This window comes from Ambystoma mexicanum, chromosome 6q (genome assembly GCF_040938575.1).
Source record: "Ambystoma mexicanum isolate Mex_15411 chromosome 6q, UKY_AmexF1_1, whole genome shotgun sequence".
NCBI lineage: Eukaryota > Metazoa > Chordata > Amphibia > Caudata > Ambystomatidae > Ambystoma > Ambystoma mexicanum.
Window position 1 is genome coordinate 1628718614 of NC_090937.1, and position 8762 is coordinate 1628727375.

Consider the following 8762-nt stretch of genomic DNA (forward strand, 5'->3'; position numbering starts at 1 on the left):
TCTGCTAACTTTTTTCAAATTATGTTTTTGTGTCATGGCATTAGGGCACAAAGAGCTGTAAGTGCCTGGATGCAATGTCATTCCTTGAACTTGCTGCCTCGTTCCACTCTTGCGCTAAATAGGAGAGGGTCCCAGCCCAGCCAACAAAATGTACTGTTCAATCAAACCAAACTTAAAACCAAGCTCCTTTTTTAAGGGGTCCCGGGGAAATGTTGGGCTGACCGGCAAGACCTCATGATGCGAACTGCTTCTGCGTCAAACGCAAGCTTTTTTCATTCCCAGCCAATGACTTATTCTTATTTCTAAGGGCCGCTCCATCAGATAGCCCAGACAGGCAGGCGTTGGTGGTATAGTGGTGAGCATAGCTGCCTTCCAAGCAGTTGACCCGGGTTCTATTCCCGGCCAACGCAGATCAAATCTTTAAATTGTTCAAAATGCATTTTTTGGAAATCAGACTCATGCTGAAAGCAAAGCTGACACACTTTTCGTGAAAATCAAAACCCCATCCAGGAAAGGTTCTTGCATCCTAGTTTCTGCAACTGTCTATCGGTGAGGGGATTGAAGCGAGCAGGGCTCCTGGCCCCTCCCCGACAAAGCCCTGACGAAGGCCTGACAAAGGCCTATTCGCCTTGCCCTGACGGGCCTTGGTCCCAGCAGGCCACCGAGCACAGCACCTCAGCCTATTAGAGTGAGGTTTCAGGATCTCTCTCATCCTGTAAACCAACATACTGAAGAAGGTGAAACGTGTGGCTGCGCTCCTCACATGCTGAAGCAGCAGCAGCCCTTTCCCTGAAGCAAAGTTCCTTCATTCCTCCCTCCCATAACCCTTAGCAGGGGATTTATGGTAATTGAGTTGAGTTTCCAAACTGGCCCTTCCTTCCTTCCTTCCCATATCTGCCAGCTCGAGAAGGCTTGTTTTGTTGCACCTGGGAAGTAAAGTATCTATTTGCGAGAGAGAGAGAATGAGAGAGAGAGACAGAGAGAGAGAGACAGAGAGAGAAGGGGAAGGGGTGTTGGCAGTTAGGGTGTGAGCTAGAGAAATGAGGCCTGTCTGCAAAAGGCCATGGGATGGGAGTGCGTGGTTGCAGGTTGTTTGGCTTTGTAAGGCCTACTGCCCGCTTCACTCGAAACTGGGTCTAGGGTTGTCGGTTTGTAGGCTGTAAAAGCCCAGAAAAGCTCTTGTTCTCCAACCAGCAGAGTGGCGCAGCGGAAGCGTGCTGGGCCCATAACCCAGAGGTCGATGGATCGAAACCATCCTCTGCTAACTTTTTTCAAATTATGTTTTTGTGTCATGGCATTAGGGCACAAAGAGCTGTAAGTGCCTGGATGCAATGTCATTCCTTGAACTTGCTGCCTCGTTCCACTCTTGCGCTAAATAGGAGAGGGTCCCAGCCCAGCCAACAAAATGTACTGTTCAATCAAACCAAACTTAAAACCAAGCTCCTTTTTTAAGGGGTCCCGGGGAAATGTTGGGCTGACCGGCAAGACCTCATGATGCGAACTGCTTCTGCGTCAAACGCAAGCTTTTTTCATTCCCAGCCAATGACTTATTCTTATTTCTAAGGGCCGCTCCATCAGATAGCCCAGACAGGCAGGCGTTGGTGGTATAGTGGTGAGCATAGCTGCCTTCCAAGCAGTTGACCCGGGTTCTATTCCCGGCCAACGCAGATCAAATCTTTAAATTGTTCAAAATGTATTTTTTGGAAATCAGACTCATGCTGAAAGCAAAGCTGACACACTTTTCGTGAAAATCAAAACCCCATCCAGGAAAGGTTCTTGCATCCTAGTTTCTGCAACTGTCTATCGGTGAGGGGATTGAAGCGAGCAGGGCTCCTGGCCCCTCCCCGACAAAGCCCTGACGAAGGCCTGACAAAGGCCTATTCGCCTTGCCCTGACGGGCCTTGGTCCCAGCAGGCCACCGAGCACAGCACCTCAGCCTATTAGAGTGAGGTTTCAGGATCTCTCTCATCCTGTAAACCAACATACTGAAGAAGGTGAAACGTGTGGCTGCGCTCCTCACATGCTGAAGCAGCAGCAGCCCTTTCCCTGAAGCAAAGTTCCTTCATTCCTCCCTCCCATAACCCTTAGCAGGGGATTTATGGTAATTGAGTTGAGTTTCCAAACTGGCCCTTCCTTCCTTCCTTCCCATATCTGCCAGCTCGAGAAGGCTTGTTTTGTTGCACCTGGGAAGTAAAGTATCTATTTGCGAGAGAGAGAGAATGAGAGAGAGAGACAGAGAGAGAGAGACAGAGAGAGAAGGAGAAGGGGTGTTGGCAGTTAGGGTGTGAGCTAGAGAAATGAGGCCTGTCTGCAAAAGGCCATGGGATGGGAGTGCGTGGTTGCAGGTTGTTTGGCTTTGTAAGGCCTACTGCCCGCTTCACTCGAAACTGGGTCTAGGGTTGTCGGTTTGTAGGCTGTAAAAGCCCAGAAAAGCTCTTGTTCTCCAACCAGCAGAGTGGCGCAGCGGAAGCGTGCTGGGCCCATAACCCAGAGGTCGATGGATCGAAACCATCCTCTGCTAACTTTTTTCAAATTATGTTTTTGTGTCATGGCATTAGGGCACAAAGAGCTGTAAGTGCCTGGATGCAATGTCATTCCTTGAACTTGCTGCCTCGTTCCACTCTTGCGCTAAATAGGAGAGGGTCCCAGCCCAGCCAACAAAATGTACTGTTCAATCAAACCAAACTTAAAACCAAGCTCCTTTTTTAAGGGGTCCCGGGGAAATGTTGGGCTGACCGGCAAGACCTCATGATGTGAACTGCTTCTGCGTCAAACGCAAGCTTTTTTCATTCCCAGCCAATGACTTATTCTTATTTCTAAGGGCCGCTCCATCAGATAGCCCAGACAGGCAGGCGTTGGTGGTATAGTGGTGAGCATAGCTGCCTTCCAAGCAGTTGACCCGGGTTCTATTCCCGGCCAACGCAGATCAAATCTTTAAATTGTTCAAAATGCATTTTTTGGAAATCAGACTCATGCTGAAAGCAAAGCTGACACACTTTTCGTGAAAATCAAAACCCCATCCAGGAAAGGTTCTTGCATCCTAGTTTCTGCAACTGTCTATCGGTGAGGGGATTGAAGCGAGCAGGGCTCCTGGCCCCTCCCCGACAAAGCCCTGACGAAGGCCTGACAAAGGCCTATTCGCCTTGCCCTGACGGGCCTTGGTCCCAGCAGGCCACCGAGCACAGCACCTCAGCCTATTAGAGTGAGGTTTCAGGATCTCTCTCATCCTGTAAACCAACATACTGAAGAAGGTGAAACGTGTGGCTGCGCTCCTCACATGCTGAAGCAGCAGCAGCCCTTTCCCTGAAGCAAAGTTCCTTCATTCCTCCCTCCCATAACCCTTAGCAGGGGATTTATGGTAATTGAGTTGAGTTTCCAAACTGGCCCTTCCTTCCTTCCTTCCCATATCTGCCAGCTCGAGAAGGCTTGTTTTGTTGCACCTGGGAAGTAAAGTATCTATTTGCGAGAGAGAGAGAATGAGAGAGAGAGACAGAGAGAGAGAGACAGAGAGAGAAGGGGAAGGGGTGTTGGCAGTTAGGGTGTGAGCTAGAGAAATGAGGCCTGTCTGCAAAAGGCCATGGGATGGGAGTGCGTGGTTGCAGGTTGTTTGGCTTTGTAAGGCCTACTGCCCGCTTCACTCGAAACTGGGTCTAGGGTTGTCGGTTTGTAGGCTGTAAAAGCCCAGAAAAGCTCTTGTTCTCCAACCAGCAGAGTGGCGCAGCGGAAGCGTGCTGGGCCCATAACCCAGAGGTCGATGGATCGAAACCATCCTCTGCTAACTTTTTTCAAATTATGTTTTTGTGTCATGGCATTAGGGCACAAAGAGCTGTAAGTGCCTGGATGCAATGTCATTCCTTGAACTTGCTGCCTCGTTCCACTCTTGCGCTAAATAGGAGAGGGTCCCAGCCCAGCCAACAAAATGTACTGTTCAATCAAACCAAACTTAAAACCAAGCTCCTTTTTTAAGGGGTCCCGGGGAAATGTTGGGCTGACCGGCAAGACCTCATGATGCGAACTGCTTCTGCGTCAAACGCAAGCTTTTTTCATTCCCAGCCAATGACTTATTCTTATTTCTAAGGGCCGCTCCATCAGATAGCCCAGACAGGCAGGCGTTGGTGGTATAGTGGTGAGCATAGCTGCCTTCCAAGCAGTTGACCCGGGTTCTATTCCCGGCCAACGCAGATCAAATCTTTAAATTGTTCAAAATGCATTTTTTGGAAATCAGACTCATGCTGAAAGCAAAGCTGACACACTTTTCGTGAAAATCAAAACCCCATCCAGGAAAGGTTCTTGCATCCTAGTTTCTGCAACTGTCTATCGGTGAGGGGATTGAAGCGAGCAGGGCTCCTGGCCCCTCCCCGACAAAGCCCTGACGAAGGCCTGACAAAGGCCTATTCGCCTTGCCCTGACGGGCCTTGGTCCCAGCAGGCCACCGAGCACAGCACCTCAGCCTATTAGAGTGAGGTTTCAGGATCTCTCTCATCCTGTAAACCAACATACTGAAGAAGGTGAAACGTGTGGCTGCGCTCCTCACATGCTGAAGCAGCAGCAGCCCTTTCCCTGAAGCAAAGTTCCTTCATTCCTCCCTCCCATAACCCTTAGCAGGGGATTTATGGTAATTGAGTTGAGTTTCCAAACTGGCCCTTCCTTCCTTCCTTCCCATATCTGCCAGCTCGAGAAGGCTTGTTTTGTTGCACCTGGGAAGTAAAGTATCTATTTGCGAGAGAGAGAGAATGAGAGAGAGAGACAGAGAGAGAGAGACAGAGAGAGAAGGGGAAGGGGTGTTGGCAGTTAGGGTGTGAGCTAGAGAAATGAGGCCTGTCTGCAAAAGGCCATGGGATGGGAGTGCGTGGTTGCAGGTTGTTTGGCTTTGTAAGGCCTACTGCCCGCTTCACTCGAAACTGGGTCTAGGGTTGTCGGTTTGTAGGCTGTAAAAGCCCAGAAAAGCTCTTGTTCTCCAACCAGCAGAGTGGCGCAGCGGAAGCGTGCTGGGCCCATAACCCAGAGGTCGATGGATCGAAACCATCCTCTGCTAACTTTTTTCAAATTATGTTTTTGTGTCATGGCATTAGGGCACAAAGAGCTGTAAGTGCCTGGATGCAATGTCATTCCTTGAACTTGCTGCCTCGTTCCACTCTTGCGCTAAATAGGAGAGGGTCCCAGCCCAGCCAACAAAATGTACTGTTCAATCAAACCAAACTTAAAACCAAGCTCCTTTTTTAAGGGGTCCCGGGGAAATGTTGGGCTGACCGGCAAGACCTCATGATGCGAACTGCTTCTGCGTCAAACGCAAGCTTTTTTCATTCCCAGCCAATGACTTATTCTTATTTCTAAGGGCCGCTCCATCAGATAGCCCAGACAGGCAGGCGTTGGTGGTATAGTGGTGAGCATAGCTGCCTTCCAAGCAGTTGACCCGGGTTCGATTCCCGGCCAACGCAGATCAAATCTTTAAATTGTTCAAAATGCATTTTTTGGAAATCAGACTCATGCTGAAAGCAAAGCTGACACACTTTTCGTGAAAATCAAAACCCCATCCAGGAAAGGTTCTTGCATCCTAGTTTCTGCAACTGTCTATCGGTGAGGGGATTGAAGCGAGCAGGGCTCCTGGCCCCTCCCCGACAAAGCCCTGACGAAGGCCTGACAAAGGCCTATTCGCCTTGCCCTGACGGGCCTTGGTCCCAGCAGGCCACCGAGCACAGCACCTCAGCCTATTAGAGTGAGGTTTCAGGATCTCTCTCATCCTGTAAACCAACATACTGAAGAAGGTGAAACGTGTGGCTGCGCTCCTCACATGCTGAAGCAGCAGCAGCCCTTTCCCTGAAGCAAAGTTCCTTCATTCCTCCCTCCCATAACCCTTAGCAGGGGATTTATGGTAATTGAGTTGAGTTTCCAAACTGGCCCTTCCTTCCTTCCTTCCCATATCTGCCAGCTCGAGAAGGCTTGTTTTGTTGCACCTGGGAAGTAAAGTATCTATTTGCGAGAGAGAGAGAATGAGAGAGAGAGACAGAGAGAGAGAGACAGAGAGAGAAGGGGAAGGGGTGTTGGCAGTTAGGGTGTGAGCTAGAGAAATGAGGCCTGTCTGCAAAAGGCCATGGGATGGGAGTGCGTGGTTGCAGGTTGTTTGGCTTTGTAAGGCCTACTGCCCGCTTCACTCGAAACTGGGTCTAGGGTTGTCGGTTTGTAGGCTGTAAAAGCCCAGAAAAGCTCTTGTTCTCCAACCAGCAGAGTGGCGCAGCGGAAGCGTGCTGGGCCCATAACCCAGAGGTCGATGGATCGAAACCATCCTCTGCTAACTTTTTTCAAATTATGTTTTTGTGTCATGGCATTAGGGCACAAAGAGCTGTAAGTGCCTGGATGCAATGTCATTCCTTGAACTTGCTGCCTCGTTCCACTCTTGCGCTAAATAGGAGAGGGTCCCAGCCCAGCCAACAAAATGTACTGTTCAATCAAACCAAACTTAAAACCAAGCTCCTTTTTTAAGGGGTCCCGGGGAAATGTTGGGCTGACCGGCAAGACCTCATGATGCGAACTGCTTCTGCGTCAAACGCAAGCTTTTTTCATTCCCAGCCAATGACTTATTCTTATTTCTAAGGGCCGCTCCATCAGATAGCCCAGACAGGCAGGCGTTGGTGGTATAGTGGTGAGCATAGCTGCCTTCCAAGCAGTTGACCGGGGTTCTATTCCCGGCCAACGCAGATCAAATCTTTAAATTGTTCAAAATGCATTTTTTGGAAATCAGACTCATGCTGAAAGCAAAGCTGACACACTTTTCGTGAAAATCAAAACCCCATCCAGGAAAGGTTCTTGCATCCTAGTTTCTGCAACTGTCTATCGGTGAGGGGATTGAAGCGAGCAGGGCTCCTGGCCCCTCCCCGACAAAGCCCTGACGAAGGCCTGACAAAGGCCTATTCGCCTTGCCCTGACGGGCCTTGGTCCCAGCAGGCCACCGAGCACAGCACCTCAGCCTATTAGAGTGAGGTTTCAGGATCTCTCTCATCCTGTAAACCAACATACTGAAGAAGGTGAAACGTGTGGCTGCGCTCCTCACATGCTGAAGCAGCAGCAGCCCTTTCCCTGAAGCAAAGTTCCTTCATTCCTCCCTCCCATAACCCTTAGCAGGGGATTTATGGTAATTGAGTTGAGTTTCCAAACTGGCCCTTCCTTCCTTCCTTCCCATATCTGCCAGCTCGAGAAGGCTTGTTTTGTTGCACCTGGGAAGTAAAGTATCTATTTGCGAGAGAGAGAGAATGAGAGAGAGAGACAGAGAGAGAGAGACAGAGAGAGAAGGGGAAGGGGTGTTGGCAGTTAGGGTGTGAGCTAGAGAAATGAGGCCTGTCTGCAAAAGGCCATGGGATGGGAGTGCGTGGTTGCAGGTTGTTTGGCTTTGTAAGGCCTACTGCCCGCTTCACTCGAAACTGGGTCTAGGGTTGTCGGTTTGTAGGCTGTAAAAGCCCAGAAAAGCTCTTGTTCTCCAACCAGCAGAGTGGCGCAGCGGAAGCGTGCTGGGCCCATAACCCAGAGGTCGATGGATCGAAACCATCCTCTGCTAACTTTTTTCAAATTATGTTTTTGTGTCATGGCATTAGGGCACAAAGAGCTGTAAGTGCCTGGATGCAATGTCATTCCTTGAACTTGCTGCCTCGTTCCACTCTTGCGCTAAATAGGAGAGGGTCCCAGCCCAGCCAACAAAATGTACTGTTCAATCAAACCAAACTTAAAACCAAGCTCCTTTTTTAAGGGGTCCCGGGGAAATGTTGGGCTGACCGGCAAGACCTCATGATGCGAACTGCTTCTGCGTCAAACGCAAGCTTTTTTCATTCCCAGCCAATGACTTATTCTTATTTCTAAGGGCCGCTCCATCAGATAGCCCAGACAGGCAGGCGTTGGTGGTATAGTGGTGAGCATAGCTGCCTTCCAAGCAGTTGACCCGGGTTCGATTCCCGGCCAACGCAGATCAAATCTTTAAATTGTTCAAAATGCATTTTTTGGAAATCAGACTCATGCTGAAAGCAAAGCTGACACACTTTTCGTGAAAATCAAAACCCCATCCAGGAAAGGTTCTTGCATCCTAGTTTCTGCAACTGTCTATCGGTGAGGGGATTGAAGCGAGCAGGGCTCCTGGCCCCTCCCCGACAAAGCCCTGACGAAGGCCTGACAAAGGCCTATTCGCCTTGCCCTGACGGGCCTTGGTCCCAGCAGGCCACCGAGCACAGCACCTCAGCCTATTAGAGTGAGGTTTCAGGATCTCTCTCATCCTGTAAACCAACATACTGAAGAAGGTGAAACGTGTGGCTGCGCTCCTCACATGCTGAAGCAGCAGCAGCCCTTTCCCTGAAGCAAAGTTCCTTCATTCCTCCCTCCCATAACCCTTAGCAGGGGATTTATGGTAATTGAGTTGAGTTTCCAAACTGGCCCTTCCTTCCTTCCTTCCCATATCTGCCAGCTCGAGAAGGCTTGTTTTGTTGCACCTGGGAAGTAAAGTATCTATTTGCGAGAGAGAGAGAATGAGAGAGAGAGACAGAGAGAGAGAGACAGAGAGAGAAGGGGAAGGGGTGTTGGCAGTTAGGGTGTGAGCTAGAGAAATGAGGCCTGTCTGCAAAAGGCCATGGGATGGGAGTGCGTGGTTGCAGGTTGTTTGGCTTTGTAAGGCCTACTGCCCGCTTCACTCGAAACTGGGTCTAGGGTTGTCGGTTTGTAGGCTGTAAAAGCCCAGAAAAGCTCTTGTTCTCCAACCAGCAGAGTGGCGCAGCGGAAGCGTGCTG

General features: G+C 50.0%; 2 non-coding genes across 2 annotated transcripts; both read left to right on the forward strand.

Moving 5' to 3' along the window:
* The first annotated feature begins 5366 nt into the window (after positions 1 to 5366).
* On the forward strand, positions 5367 to 5438 carry TRNAG-UCC (transfer RNA glycine (anticodon UCC)). The gene has a single exon. It is a non-coding gene; the product is annotated as a tRNA-Gly (tRNA).
* A 2442-nt stretch (positions 5439 to 7880) lies between these two features.
* Positions 7881 to 7952, forward strand: TRNAG-UCC (transfer RNA glycine (anticodon UCC)). Its single transcript has one exon. It is a non-coding gene; the product is annotated as a tRNA-Gly (tRNA).
* Positions 7953 to 8762: the final 810 nt, after the last annotated feature.